At 40.3% G+C, this 16,696-nt stretch overlaps 1 protein-coding gene across 1 annotated transcript in view; it reads right to left on the bottom strand.

Annotated features, from left to right (window-relative positions):
* Window positions 1-16,018, bottom strand: part of tbl1xr1a (TBL1X/Y related 1a) — a 34,815-nt gene extending 18,797 nt beyond the window's left edge. Inside the window, exon 1 of the mRNA XM_028999692.1 lies at window positions 15,691-16,018. The gene's annotated coding sequence lies outside the window, so the exon portion shown is untranslated. The remainder of the gene's footprint in view (window positions 1-15,690) is intronic.
* Between the last annotated feature and the right edge of the window lie 678 nt (window positions 16,019-16,696).

The following is a 16,696-nucleotide window of genomic DNA, read 5'->3' as shown; positions in this document are numbered from 1 at the left end:
GAAGCATTTTGGATCAACAACTTTGACATGCTTCATTTACCTGGTTTGCTGCTACAAAAATTGACCATGCATGCAAAATTGCATACAAGCAAAACTAAATCTAGTGGTGCTTGGTTTATTTAGTTACTGTAGTACTATACAGCACTTAATGGCATGTCACAATATCGATATTTGTCACAATGTTCTATAATTAACATTAAATATTTATTTATTTATTAGAGAGGATTTAAATTCATAAATGTATACTTAATAAGACTTAATCTCAAAAGTCACACATAGACCTACTTAACCTTAGCTGACTAATCACAGAATTTAAAAAGAAAAATAAAGGGATAAAGGGGAATATCAAGGAAAATTGATCTCTCTCAAATTTATGAAATATTTAACTAATGCTAAATTGGTAAAGTAATTGTCAGTTACCATTTTACACTGCTAATATTCACTTAAATATTAGTAATATTGATATTGTAGACCAATTTGCAGAGCATGCAGTGCAGCATATAAAGTAAATAAAGCCGACAGGCAGACAATTAGCAGAGAGCAATCTTACGAAGTGGCACCAGAGACATGACATGACTGCATGAAGCCGAGCTCCAGAAATAAACGTAATCTTTGATGGGAAATCTTGTTACTATGACGACAGCTTCTCAACAACAGCAAAAACCTTTTCAACATGGCTTCAAGACATTACAGTTTGTGCTCAACAACTTGAGACGAAGAAAGCTGCCCTAGCAGTAGTACCTGTTCAGATTACTTATCAGTCCTACAGTGATTGACAACTGTGCATAATGAGCTACACTGCATATGAAAAACTGGGTTAGGTTTTAAATTCAGGCTTGTCCTTCCATGTGACCCAAAGTGATGTCTGCCAATAACCTCAAAACACTCACACTCCAATAACAGATCAGATGTATAAAGGAAAAGGAGCTGGTAAACACACCAAACACACACAGACATTCTTGAAAGACCACACACTCCACCAAAAAAAAACCAATACAGCCAGGGTAGATTCTTATGATTATTTACTGCATGAACTCAAAATGTTCCATCCTGCAGGGTAAGAATAACATCTTCGAGTCCTGAACTGCCAAGGTGCCACTGAGGAAAGCACCGTCCCCACACACTGCCCCACGGGCACCTTTTATGGCTGCCCACGGCTCACCAAAGGTAATGGGTTAAATGCAGAGGACACATTTTGTTGTGTGCACCATGTGCTGTGACAACGTATGACAAGTGGATGCCCTTCACTTTCAAAAACAAACACACAGCAACAACCATTTTGGGCATCATTGATCTAGAAATGCTAGTACCAATAATATATTGAGATAATAATAGGATTGCACCATTTTCTGGACCAGAAAAAAAAAAAAGTCAAGTCAATGGGTCATGTTAGTAACTTTTATTGTGCAGTCTGTAAAAAGTCGCTCCTTGAAGAGTAAACATTACAACAGCTTTTACCTTCTATAAAAAGGCCCAATAAAAACAACCCTGGGTCAAAGAAACCCCATGCAGACTGACGGGCTGGTCAGTCCCTGTGAAATAAGAGGTTTCTTAGTATTCACACTGTGGAGTATGAATGCAATCAATCTGATCATAATTTCTGAGGAAACTTGAATATCTGCCTTTCAATGATGGAGATGTGAGGCCACACCACTAACCACCACGCAGTCCCAGTAACTTTTGTTGCACTTAAAGCTTGCATTTAAGAAACTAAAGTTCTTTTTAATCACTATCTTTCGTTGGTCAAGATGTCATAACTTTTAGTTGTGGACAGGGGTAATCATGCAAGTTGTGGACTGTTTTAGTGGCTACTAAGCACTATAACTCAATGTTTTAATGACGCTCTAACCAAGGGATGGAAAAACTACGGCCCGCAGGCACATCCGGCATGTTGGTCTTTTTAGTTCGGCCTGCCATGGATTGGTACTGAATTGCCCAACAAATTGCCCATAATTATAACTGCATTAGTTTTCCTGTAATGCCTGGCGTTACACCAGGTGGCGCATTAGGCTCAGACAGAGCTGAAGATCTTCGCCCGAACCTAGCGGGTTTTTACACTGGTTTGCTCAGTAAATGAGCGATCATGTATGGCAAGCAATCGGGGCAAATAATCTACAGGTTCATGACAAGTTTTTATAGGTTGCATCTGAACAGCGTAAAAAACAGTTTTTTTAAAGTCGCTTAATAATAATAAGCAGTCCATGTGAAAGCGCCATTATGAACGCTCCCTCAACCGCAATACACAAATTGCACAAATCTCTAATATTTTATTCCAGTGTGATCGTAAAGTACTTGTCCTTGACTTTCTGCGTTACTGATTGTGTAAATAAGAACCCTGTAATTCCTTTATTATTTTTGTCTGATATGAAAGCATCTGGTGCTGGCCCGGCCCGTCTGTCTAATATTAAAAGTTAACGTGGCCCCTGAGCTAAAAAATGCAAGTGGTCAACCTGAGCCAAAGAATACTGCGTATTCCCAATCAGGATTCACCCATCCTGGGACATTGGCCACACACACAATTCAGTAACTTGGGGACTCGCCCCAATTTACCTAGTGTGCATGATATTTCTCCATGATGTTTCTTTTTTTATAAATCTTTCGAACAATGAAACAACTATGTCTGTGGAGACCAAGAAAATAAGATTGTGCTTCAAAAGGAATATCATTTTAAACTGCCCTACTCAAATGTTCAATTTCTCAAAAACACATATAAAACAAGCAATCAAATATCAAATGTAATCTCTGCCAGACAGTAGTATCCCCTAGTCAACTGTTAATTTTGTGGATTGCTTGGTAAGCCGGTACATGACTGTACAATTATACAAATTATACAAATATAATTATACAATTATACAAATAAAAAAAAAGTTTGTTTTGATAACGCAGCAGGTAAAATTCCACCATGGGTATAGAAAGCCGTAAGGCCGATGTTGAGCTTTTACAAGACCTAGAATGAGACACGTATGATGCTTTAAGACAACCTCCCTTCTGGTTCCTATCAGGGACATCCAATGAGCTGAAAAAACCCCAACAGCAGGCATGTCCACGGAATAACATTTCCAACCATATTTATGTCTGTTATTGCCTCCTTTGGCAACCCCTTTGCTTGATATGATGGAACCATTGCTACTTCTACTTGGAAGAACATTCTCCTCCATCAGAAACCACTGATTTTAGGAACTCTAAGGAAAACAAAGACATTGTCATCTGAACAATGATGTAAAGTCCAAATCTAATCAGTTGAATCAGATTCAAGCCCCAGCAATAACAGGAAAGCAGGAATACGTTGAGGCCCCTTCCAGAATCCATGCACCAGATGCAAATCTTTGTGTGAAGATATTTGGTGAAGATAGAATCAAATGTCCAATATGAATCAATATAATAAACAAAAATAAAATTAAAAAAAGAATTAAAGATTGTTAAAAGCCAAATCCTTCTGAGATTGTTCTGAGAAATTGAGTTCTGTTGTTTAAAGCTTTAAACATTGACAGTAGGGTTGGGGAACTTGATCCATGGAGCTGCTGGGTTTTTTAGGATGAACTTTCTTACACACTCCATGAATCAGGTATTCCAGTAATGACCCTCAGTGCACCCACATCACATTTGAAAAACAAGGAATCTGTGTGCAACTTTCTTAAAAAGCTTCACAAAATTCTCCGTGAACAGGGTGTGTTGCACAAATTCTGAATTCAAGGATCTATACAACTAATTAGAACTACTGACTTTAGGCATTAGCAAAAGTTAAAATTCAGTCTAAATACATGGTCAACTTCTAAAGGAAACACTAGGTATCACTATACAGTCATGAGTAGAGTTACTATTACATGACTATTGTAATGACTATTACAATTATCTTATAAAATGTCATATCACTCAGCACTACTGTGATTTACTGAACAACTTGATGTGAAATGTAGACAACTATGAATTACCTTACAAACAACCCAACCAGCTGATCCTGGAGTGCAATTGAACATTTGAATTTAAAGAAATTAAACTCTAAATGGACATAACAGTGACCTTGACATTCAACATGTTTACAGCAGTGAACAGAATAAACAACTCAACCTCGTGGCTGAGGCTGGCATTAAGGCAAAAGGATACTAGATGTAAAATTGTGATCAGGCTGAAGACATCTTGAAGCACATCGACAAAGAGTTTTGGGTGATTGTGTTACCACTGATGGTGTTAAGTTCTAAAACAGGTGTCCATGGATAGTCTAACAACTCATAACTAATATTAGGCTTTATGGCCTTCAGCAGAGTAGCTGCAATATTTGAGCGACAGACTTTGCTAAACCAGTCAAAGATTTCTTAGATATCTTGAAGCATGAAAGCATATTAGTCATGACATATTCAATATATTTCCAGGACAGCATACTTCCACCTTAGAAATATTGCTAGGGTTAGGAAGTTTCTCTCAGTCTCTGGCACAGAGAAATTGGTTCATGCATTTATAACATCCAGACAGGATTTTGATAACACACTGGTTTTTTTTTTTTTTTTCTGTTGCCCAGCCTTTTGGCTCCCAGTTAACTACCATATTGACTAAGATTCTCCTCCTCACCTATAAACCTTTGCATGGTGACGCTCCAGTATATCTATCATAAACCACCACGATCCCTTTGATCTCTGGGAGAAGGTCTACTTGCTGTCCCCAGAGTACACAAAGTTACTGGTTGAAATAAGAGCGTTTCATTACAGAGCCCCAAATCTTTGGAACAACCTTCCAAGGGAAATTCAGGGATCTGAAACTGTCAATATTTAAATCTTGACAAAGAGCCTGCATATACAGTCAGGCTTTTACCAACACTTCACTCGCCTTTAATAATGATGCAGTAGTTAGTTAGTGCCACCGGAAATGTTCTCTGATCACTTACTGTCATTTTAGATAACTTATTACTAACACAGCCTTCTCTTATCCCTCACCATCCTCTCCCATGTGGATGTTAAATCTCTTCTGGAGATCATCCAGGTGTGGGGTGATCACATGGCATCGCTGACCCTCGTGGATTTCCCTGCTTGGCCTCTACCACCTGACCCTTAAAAGCCATCTGCTGATCCCCCAGATAGTCATCGGCCAGAACTACCCCACATAAATCACAACTGGACTGCAATAACTTCTATATGCCATATTTCCTGGATAAATCTCACTGAACATCCCAGGGTAATCCAGTGGTGAGCCTTGGTTCTTCTCAAGGTTTCTTCCTTTTTCAGGGCATTTGATCACTTGAGGCCTTGAACACTGGTCAATTGTTAGGCACTTTGTGACAATGCACAGTGATAAGGCAGTGGCGGCCTAGTGGATAGGGAAGCGGCCCAGTCATCAGAAGGTTGCCGGTTCAAATCCTGATCTGCCAAGGTGCCACTGAGCAAAGCACCACCCCCACACACTGCTCCCCAGGCGCCAGTCATGGCTGCCCACTGCTCACCAAGGGTGATATACAGCAAAAATTTTGAGACATTTTACAATTATATCAATACAGGGACATCAAAAATCAATATTTTTGCATACAAATTTAGTCCAGATGAGAATCAGCCTGCGACTAGATCATCCACTCCTGAAGATGCCGCTGTACAGCTGGGTATTTTCAATTACTGCCTGGCATTTCAGTGAAATAAAGAAACATGACAGACCAATCACAGCATCTTGTATTCCAGCTCATCCAGCCTGATGAGCAAGCATTTCCAGCAATATCAAAGTGCGTTTTCAAACGGAAAAATCACAAGGAAGTCCTTGAGACCTAGTAATGATGTTAACCGCATTTGGCCAATATGAAGGTAATCTTTTCTATTTTGCTATTTGCCACATTTTGTTTTAAATAACTTAATTTTAAACAACTTAATTCTGAAAATGACTAAATAAATAATTAACAATTAACAAATAGGGCTGAGGTGGCCTTGTAACCTAGAAGTAGACTCATAACCAAAGGGTTGTGGGTTCAAATCCTGAACCATCAAGGTGCCACTGTGGTACCCTTGAGCAAGGTACTGTGACTTTTATGGCTGCCCACAGCTCACAAAGGGTGATGGATTAAATGCAGAGGACACATATTGTTGTGTGCACTGTGTCCTGTGCATCACAATGACTAAAACAATCATGAAGAATAAGGAACAATAATAAATTATGCAAAGCCAACAATTGAAGTGATTTTTGTGTATCACAATGACAGCAATCACAGCACACAGTGCACAAGTGTGTCCTCTGCATTTAACCGATCACCTTGTGAGCAGAGGTGATGAACATTTGGGGAGCAGTGTGTGGGGATGGTACATTGTTCAACAGGACCTCAGTGGCACCTTGACAGTTTGGGATTTTAACCTGCAATTCTTCACTTATGAAACCACTTTCTTATCCGCTAGGTACATGTATTCATACAGCAATAATAGAGGTATTGTTTACATATACATATAGTTACCGTTCTAAAACCCCTATTTTCAGCTTTCTTGCCATTCACTGACCCAACAGCATGTCAACAGCAAAAACAAATCCCAACGGTCAAGCTTGGTGAATGAAGTGCGGGGCTTTTTGGAAGCCTGGGGCCTGAACAGCTTGCAGTCATTGAGGAACGAGAATAACCTACAGCAGGGTGTTAAGTCATCCCTCAGTCACACAAAAGTATACTCTACTGTAAACAGACATACAGTATAATGTTCCAGAAGAGAGGAAAAAGAATCTAGCTGAATGGTCATTTATATACAAACCTATCCACTCAAAATGCTGGCCATTAGAGAGTTAACATACTTCTCAGTACGGCACCAATGTTCTGCCAGTTCTTAAAATATTCTGTCAAAATCTGACTATGCTCAAATTTAAAAGTAGTGCAATAAATGGTGATGTGTGGTGTTTGCCTTCACAGATGTCTCCAAATGACCTTATAATTCTCAAAGCAAATAAGAGAAAGTACATGAGCACTAGTGCTTTAGTCAATGAAATCTATAACAAAATATCTTCGTCTACAAACATTTTTGACACAATGAAGATGAGACATAAATGCTGATTATGTGATAGCTATAACAAACATATTTAATATTAGTTCCTCTCATTTAATCATGTTACTATAGGACTATTTCTGTTCCTTGTATCTCCTATCTAGTAGCACAGTCACTTCCGCAACACACAATCACAGCATTAATTAGATTTGATTAGATACTTAGATGGTTTAGTTGGGTGAAAATGACAAAAGTATCTTTGGATGCACTTTACAATAAAGTTGAAAAGTAACAGAATGTGCAGTCGAAGAGAACAAATCAAAGTGTCTTTCGTGTGGAATTGATCAATTCTTGAGTCTATAAGGTAACACTAATATAGCAATAAAAAAAATAGTTTTAATTATGTACTATACTGACTGGGTTAAATAGAATCGCGTTACTAAAAAAAAAAAAAAAAAGAGACTGAAATACAATTTTCATTCACTAAAACTAGACTAAAATAGTCATGGGTAATTCTGACTAAAAGTCTGAGCATTTTACTCATATTGTAGTCAACTAAAACTTGATTAGACTAAAATAAGCCTGGACATGACTAAGACTAATAAATACTAAAATGACAGATGGACAGATAGACTAAACCTAATTTTAAAATTAAATCAGGCCGTCAAAAACTATAGAGCTCACAAAACAAGAGCGTCATTAAACATTCACACATAGTGTACATGTCAAATAACTAACTAGAACCAAGAGGGCAAATGGCAATTTAATAAGTATTCTAACAGTTAGCCAATCAAAGATTAGCTTATTGTTTAAAGTTATATTTTAAAAATTAACTCACAAACATGAACTCTGCAATGTTTTCTGTACACTGAAAAAATGCTAGTTTCCGAAAGATCTTCCGTCAAATGAAAACATAAAACATAACTTAGTTTTATGGCTATGCTGTGATAAGATTTTTATGCCTAGGGTCTATCAAATGGGCTAATTATAATCTAATGACTATTGAGACCAAGTACTGTTAATGGTGCACTGCACAGTCTTTATGGTTCATGTTATCTTGCTGCTATACTCGGCTGGCATTAGGAAAACCTGCATGCAAAACACAGGCACTGCCACAGTTAAATTAAGAGCTGCTGGATTGATCTGTGTAACATTCTATTTGGGCCATTTCACAATGTGGAGTGCATCAAGCACAGGCTCCTATTCATGAGAGTCTGTACTTGGCAAGTTCGACTAGAAAGAGAATGCATAATATATAGCACACATTCTCAATCTGCTTTTGAGTCAGCTGTGTTTTTACCGGCATCACAGTTAAACTCGTCTCACTTTCAACATTATAACAATTATGATCAGTCTCGTGCTAAAATGTATACAAAGATCTGCAACCTCCACTTAGAATCACTAGTTATGTATTTTTATTCTATTTTTTTTTGCATGGCAAGTCATACAGACACACTGACTAATTCATTAATAATAGCCATTGGCAAGCTTTGGTTTCCATGAATTCCATGATTTGAACAATGCCAATAAACTATGAACTGCACATGTTTTTAATAATAAAAGAAATTAGGTTGGTGTTATCAGTTATAGCTGAGAGATCAGGGCCAATATTCTGTTTCTAGTTAATTTTGTGAAATGCCTTTAAGGGGGATTTGGCTAACAAGGTCCACAAGTCACCACATGACACATCCTTGTACTTGACTAAATGTGAACTAAATGGAACAGTACTCGTTCCGTGACTGATGACGTTTCACAAGATCACAAGAACAGAGAAGACAGGGAAACAACCTTGGACTCCCACTGAATGCCGCCAGTTGATTTTCTTTCTTTTTTTTTTTTTTTTTTTTTAAACCAGGAGTTTTTGGAGTCTGAGGACTGGGGGGGATGAGTTGAAATTTCTTGTTTCATGCCCAAAGTTGGTGGTATCTTGCTTTATTGCACCATGGAATACCGAGTGCTATGTTCATAAACATAGTTCACATGGTTGCAAGAAAAGATAGTGAAGCCTAACCAGACACTAGAGATGTGAACCTTGACTGGTCTCACTATTCAATTACAATTATCAACGCAGACCAGAAAATTTTCTATATTACTTAAGGTGTCTGTCCCCCATTTGGAAGCTTTGATTTGATCCAATGACCAGAAAAAAGGTCAGCATACAGTCCACACTCACCTAACTCCACAATTGTTGCTCAACAAATCTGAACTTTAACTGCACTGCACGCACAAGACTGTTGAGTGGGCCACAAAAATCCTGCATGGGGCGGTACTCACATCAGAAGCCACTGTGATACAGGAACGGTAATACTTTTAACTGTCAGCAGATAATCACCAGGCAACGTCATTATGATGTAATCAATGTTCTGCATGACATCGATGCAGAATCATCCAAATCTGCATTGTGATGCATCAATTATAAACACACCAGAGAACCAGGCCTGGGCCTAACCAAACACGCCAGAGAACCAGGCCTGGGCCTAACCAAACAAACCCTGATCCTGGAGGAACGTCTGCCAAAGAGTGTTACTTAATGGCCTAATAATATGTGGGGCAGATTGTGAAGATATGTGGGTTGGAACAAAAACTTCCTGGCAGATGTTCCTCCAACCAGGGTTGGGAAACCGTGGTCTAAGATATACCTTTCCTGCAACTTCTGCAATGCTCTTCAACCAGCAAAGCCGCCTCAAGTTCCCTGCACTGTCATACTCAGTTGGGATGAGGTTAGTGTTGATCTGCACTGACAATTTCCTCTAAATAAGTCTCTGTGACAATATCCAAATTAATAAAATATTTAAAATCCAACATTTGTTCTTTTCCACTTTTCAAAAGGACAGCAAAAGCACCGTGAACCCCACTTAGTAATAAAATTGAACATACAGAAAATGAACTGACAGGAACATTAACTTTTCAACACATTTTTATTCAAGCAGGCACATTTGCAGAACCACTCCTGACAGCATCTAGAAGTCACCCAAGGGCGTGTGTTCCTGTAGCGTTCTTGTCTGGTAGAGCCTTGATCCCAGCACTATGGTTAAAAAGCATTCCCATGTGATTTAAATTCCATTGCCTACTCAAGATGCTCCTGGCAGAACATGTAAAAAGAGGCAAGCGGTAAGATAAGACAATGGTTGATTTTATTGCTTCACACCAACCCCTCAACCATTACAAAGATTAACACCAAGGTTTGCTTACATTCTCAGCCTGCACAATGAACGGATCTTGATTACAGAACCAGATTAGAGATGTCAACAATTTCACAATTCGATTTGATTACGATTATCAATGCCTCAATACCGATGCATCATGCTGCATGCCATACGTTTTCTACGTGGTCACGAGATGTTTTCAAATTCAAGAGTTAAGGTCTCGTACACCTGTGTGGATGCTTTGATTTGCTACGATGAGAAAAAAAGATGCGTTCTGTGCTCAGTCTGCGGTCACCGGTGAGCATGGACTGAGCACAGATTGCTTTTCTGCTCATTGGAGAAATTTAACGCTGCTTTCAGACTGAACACACAGCGATCAGTAGGGCCCAATAAATTCCATTTTATTTCCATGAATTCCATGTTTTCCGTTATAAACATATTTATTCGGCTAAAAACCCTGTGATTATGGAGTGAGGTGGGGAAAAAAATAACATGCAATATGACAAATCATTTAATCACTGTTCAACAAAGTGCTTGGGCATTTACTTTTGTAAACCATTTACACAATGATGTGTCATGATGTGTCAAACACCTGTTTCACAATATTACACATTCTTCATAAATAAAAGTGCTTCACGTTAACATTGGGGAGCCCTGAAATACATGAGAATGAACTGGAACCATGATAAATCACGTTTTGAATCAGCTGATTTGTTCGCTGGCGCTAGTTTGTTTCTTTTCTCCGTTTCTGATATGATTTATTGACTAAGTGGTCGTCACATTTGTTCTTACAAAAAGAGTTGTTCTTCCGTTTAGTTTAGTTCCACTGTAAACTTATATTATAAGTATGATGCTGTGGTAGTAACACACTCAGCTATGAACCAGACAACCAAAATGTCACAGGTTCAAACCCCACTTATTATCATTGTGACCCTGAGTGTCTCCAGGGAGACTGTCCCTGTAACTACGGATGGAAGTCACTCTGGATAAGGCGTCTGCTAAATGCCATAAATGTAAAATGTATGATGGTTATTTTATAGCCTTAATTCATATTTTTTTATAGCCATTACTCATTAACAACTAAACCATTCCTGCATTTCGCATTGTTCCAATAACAGAAGTTAATGTAAATGTCCACTTTTACACATATGGATGGAAGCACCCAGAACAGAAGGGAGCTGTAATTCGTGGGTATGCTATATATCCTCTCACCAATTTGACACACAGAGGCATAAAATAAACATACCCACATAGATCAGACAAGTCCTGCAGATCAGGCACATACGTGTGAGATGAATGTCTTCAAGGTCAGTGCCAAAATTTCCAAGAAATCTCTACATGCAATGGATTTTTTGCAGAAAAGCTGTTACAAAAATCAAGCATTTTATATGGAAGAGAAGCCAAATTTAACACCCAAACTACGTACAACCTTTTTTTTTTTTATGCGTTTTGGAATGATTAAACAGCCAGAGCATATATTTGATATTTGCCTGAAATGGTACCTAGAAATTTAATATAAATGGACAATAAAATTAGTTTTATAGAACTAAATGGCATAACTCATAAATAAATAAATAAATAAATAGATCTCTGCTCGCTGAACTTGACCTCCAGGTCACACATGGGTAGCTCTCTGAGTAGGAGGTGGCGAGCGGGGGAGGGGATAGTAATGTAATGGCTGGCCTGTTCTACAGAGAGGCAAATGGACATTTCAAGCCGCACTTCATCCTGGACTTCTGCAACACAGTTTTAGATTAACATAATTCCTCACGGTTTTGCGTTGAAGGTGATGCATTTACCATCGTCAATGTGGAATAAGCAACGGCATATATTCAAGCTCATTTTGGCAATCACAATAGCAGCACATATGTCAGAACAAGGATGGAATTTTTGTGCATCACATTCTTTTGATATCTTTCATCTCTGCCAAGCATCAATGCTCCATTCTGGAAATAAATGCTTACAGTGGTCTTGTTTTTCCACTTGAGCATGTCATTTACACAGGCCCGAGAGGACTGAAAACAGACTTCCTGGCGTAGCCGACGTAATCACAAAACTGACTGTGGAACAAAGCATTTTGCCACAACGTTGCTTGAAATGTTGACCAGTAAGTCTAGAAACCCAGATCCATTGTGCAACGGTGATGAGAGGAAGGAATTGTCTTACCCTTACAGCTGTGTCCCCATTTTCAAGCAGCACATCTCTTTGTGGCCTACGCGTAAATGGCATTGTGTTCCCACAGAATAGTCTGCTATGTGACTACATTTACTGCTACGGTGAGAAACACGTTGCCGAACTAGCCTTGATATTACTGAACATTTTGGAAAAGGTTACTGGAGCTTTTTATAAATACCCCTGTCAAGCATTAAGCATTGATTACACTGCAGTGTAATATACACACACACACACACACACACACACACACGGTCCCAAATATTATTCAATTGCCATGAGCTACTACAAATTCCCTACTTATTACTATTAAAATATTCCAAGCTTTTTCAAATATTACGAACACACATCTTAATATTATCATCAGGAGTAAAGTCATTTGCTTACTACTTGCTGTGTACTATGACATTATTTTGCAAGTCAGAAACACCCCTTCCGTCCTGGTTTATATTCACAGCACAGGAAACAGCAAGTGAGAACCTTTGCAAAGAGGATTACTCAAGTTTGCGATGTGTTTTTGAGTGCAAAATAAGCACGCCTACTTTAATTAGCTAGACGCAAATCCAGCCAATAGCAATTTAGTAACTACTAACAATCCATTTTTAAATTGATGGGTTAGTAGTGCCATACTGAGACACTCACATATGAAACTGAAGACCACAATTACTACCAATGTGTCCCTGGGGTTCTCCAGGGGGGCTGTTCCTTGTAACTACTGATTGTACGTTGCCCTGGAGACGGCATCTGACAAATTCCATGAATGTAAATGTATCTGGACAATGACTAACTTACTCCTCTTGATTCGCCGTGTAATAATTTCTCAACAAGATGACATACTTTCCAAAAAGAACAATTTTTAATTGAGAGTTGCCCAAAGCAATGACTGACAGGTCACACATGCCCTACTTCCTCATTCTTGCCATTTTAACCAACCAGCAACGTCTCATACGTAGCACAAACAGTGTTGCCACATACCGCTTTTTCCAGTTCAAATAACCCAAGAATGTGCCAAAACCTACAGAAAAATATCTGGCAAATATTTAACAGCCTACTTAACAATCCCTATTACAGACAAGCAGTTTTCAAGCAAATTACACATCCAATTGATGATCAAATTGCAAAATTTGTTCACAGTGCCAGTAGCAAATGTCACAACCAAGCCTGCAGGTCGATTATCAGGGATTTTATTAAATAATCCGCCATTCCTGGACATTGTTCAAAACTCACATGTACAGATCTAAATTCACTTAAGAATGGCACTCCAACATCTAGCATTGGTTTGAGTGCACATTCACATTCACATTGAAGCACAACTCCGGTCCGTTTCATCCGCCTCATAATTCACCGCGCCACTCATATGCAGTACACCAACGTGTACGCAACAGGAGTGTGATAACCACGATAATATCTGAACTGATGAGCGAGCTGAAAGTACGGACTGAAACAAAACACGAAAACAGGAGTGTCCACTCGATTATGTAACAGGGCTAATATAAGCATGACTGCAATGTAAGTGCATAGGCATGCAAGGTCAGTGCATCGTAAGTTACGCTAGCTTCGCCGAAAAAAATGGGTCAGCACACTAAGGCGGGGCCGACAATTCCTCAACATTTACCCTTATACTTCGTCCCTCGCATGGAAACTCATGCGGTTTAGAAGATGTTTTGATGTCAAATAAAATGGAATGCCATCTAGCCATTTTTAAGATATAATGTTGTTTCGCCAAAATTGGATCACTGGAGAACTCGGGTCTACCGCTTCAAACCAACGGTCACGAGGAACCATCAAACTCCAAAAATAAGCTTGCTGTGCCTGATGACCCATGCAAAGAACCGGATCAGGGGGGAAAAATCCGTCTGGCAATCTTATCTTAAGCAGCCAACCTTAGGGGGCAAACCACCACGTTATTAAGACATCTGCTTCGGCGTCACTGAAATCACACAAGTTCAGCCCAACGCAGATACGGATTTGTGAAGCGCCGAATTGGGCGTAGAGAGGCGAAGAGAAGCCTCCATTAGACGGCATCCTCCCCATCCCCCACGCCTTCCTTCAATTCACGGTCAGGCTTCAGTTACATAACCGTGACACTCCGCCACAGTGTGAGAATGAGGCGGCGACTCCAGAATAGACGCTTTACCAGGAAACACAAAACACGCCAGAGCTGCCATGTGGGTTCTCTCTTTTTTTTGGGGGGGGGACACGTACCACAGCATCGGCGAATCGGGACGACGTACGAGGAAGTCGCTCAATAAACGACTGGAAATGAACGGAGAACCAAAATGCTTAAACATTCCCAGCAACAACTGGGAGGCGTGCGGGGAATCGGTGTGCGCCGTACATTTCCGTCCCCTCCCCCACGTCCAGACCTCTGTTGCCAACAGGTTAATAAAACAGATTCAAATATACACACATACATATATTATATATATATATATATATATATATTCAGCCGCCACTCAACCGTTACGATATTAACGCAACCTTCAATGTTTCTGGAAGAAACGGGATCAACCTTGACTAGTGTAGAGAGCTGCAAATTTCCACTGCAGAAAGGTTTTTTTTTTATATTTATATATATATTTTGGGGGGGTGGGGGTTTAAACAGAAGTGTGTTTACAGTGACGTGATTTGCACGCATTAATCCCAACTGTGTCACCGAGTTAAGAACATATTCTGGGCTGCCCGTCCCCTCCCCCACACGGCTGTCATGCGGCCGTGCAGCGTTTCCCTCACAAATATCGCCCAGGATCTGACACAAAATGAACCTTGCGGCCCGGCACGATGAACCTGTGCTGTCCCCTCGTCCGGTCTGGTCTTCAAACGAGCTAAAACTTAATGCACACACACACACATACATATACATATATATATAAATATATACATATTTATATATATATATATACACATACACATATAGAAAGTGAGGCTGCTCAGGGGAGGATTTCTTGTTTGAACATGCCCTCAGGTCCCACGATCAAAAACAGTAAGACTAAATCCCCTGAAACTGGCACGGCGTGAGTCCTCACAATCAATCCAATAAACTTGTTTACAACCCCGCGTCCATTTCCACGAGGCCGCAGCGCGTCGCAAGTTGTGGCCCCCAGTCGTGAACGTTACACGATATCAAAAAAGGCAGCGTTCATTCTGGAGGCTTGTAGGAGGTGTGAAGAGCAGCATAGTAAAACCCTGCTGCATTTACACACACACACACACACACACACACACACACACACACACACACACACACACACACCGCCCATCCCCCACCCCGTCATATCAACTAGCTAAACAAATGCCCTTGTCAAATAAATAATATATCGGCCACAGTCGAATCATAAAGCACCGTACAAGCATCATACGGTGCTGGTACAGTTCGAATTTAAGTAAAATATATATATATATATATATATATATATATATAATGATAAAAACACACTTACTTTTTAATACGAGAAATCACACAAGGGCTGCCTTCTCCGCCGTGCCGCCTGCGTGGAATTTCCTCCTCCGCGGCTATTCTTCCGAACAGCGCCGCAGCGACGCGTTATTAGCCCTGCCCGGGAGCCGCGGCGCGCCGCCTAAATCCCCGAGCAAGCGTCCCGCCCGAGCACACGCGCGGAGATGTTCACAGGGAGCCCCGGAACGCGGCATCGGGCCGACCGAGCGACATCGCGGGGCTGTAACGCTAGCGGAGAAAGAGCCAGGCGGTTCGGCGGCGGCGGCGGCGGCGGCGGCCAACGGCTTCAGACGCTCAAACACCGAGGCGGTGACCCTCCGCGCGGAAATGGGGGAGGCCTGGGCGCGCGCGGGAGCGCTCGCTCGCTCGCGCGCGCGCGCGCGCCGCCGCGGCTTTGTTGGAAGCGCGCGCGACGGGAGATCGCGTCGATCGCGAGTCGGAGTTCGAAAACGCCGTCGCTGAACGGTAAAAAAAAAAAAAAAAAGAGCACGGCGGTGCGATCGCACTTCTGGGTTCTGTGATTCCGTGTATTCTTTAAAAAAAAAAAAAAAAAAAAGCAAAAACAGACTAAATGTGATCGCTCGTTTAACAAAACCGTATCATAAACATTATATAATAGCTTCGTTTTCTTTTTTTTACGTTAATTTATTGCTGCGGCCACCAAAATACTGTGGCATTGAGTGGAGTGGGGGAGGGGCGGGACCGGTACCCCACGCTGCCTGTAAACAGGCGTCCATCCCCCCCACTGTAATCCACACATCATGCCACTCAATTCATTTTTTGCCTCATGCTGTTGACAAATCATGATTTAAAAAAAAAAAAGCATATGCATAAATGCTGCTGGTAAGTGAATAATGTCAACCCGGAAGATGGGTTAGTTTTGTAGTTGACGCGGTTTTGGACACATTAGGACTGTTTTCAATAATAATAAAAAATGTCAATCTAAAATATTTCAATCATTCTCATCCTAAAACATATCCTCCCAAAAT

This window comes from Denticeps clupeoides, chromosome 13 (genome assembly GCF_900700375.1).
Source record: "Denticeps clupeoides chromosome 13, fDenClu1.1, whole genome shotgun sequence".
NCBI classification, from domain to species: Eukaryota; Metazoa; Chordata; class Actinopteri; order Clupeiformes; family Denticipitidae; genus Denticeps; species Denticeps clupeoides.
The sequence above is the reverse complement of the archived record's forward strand: the minus strand, read 5'-3'. Positions and strand labels throughout refer to the sequence as shown.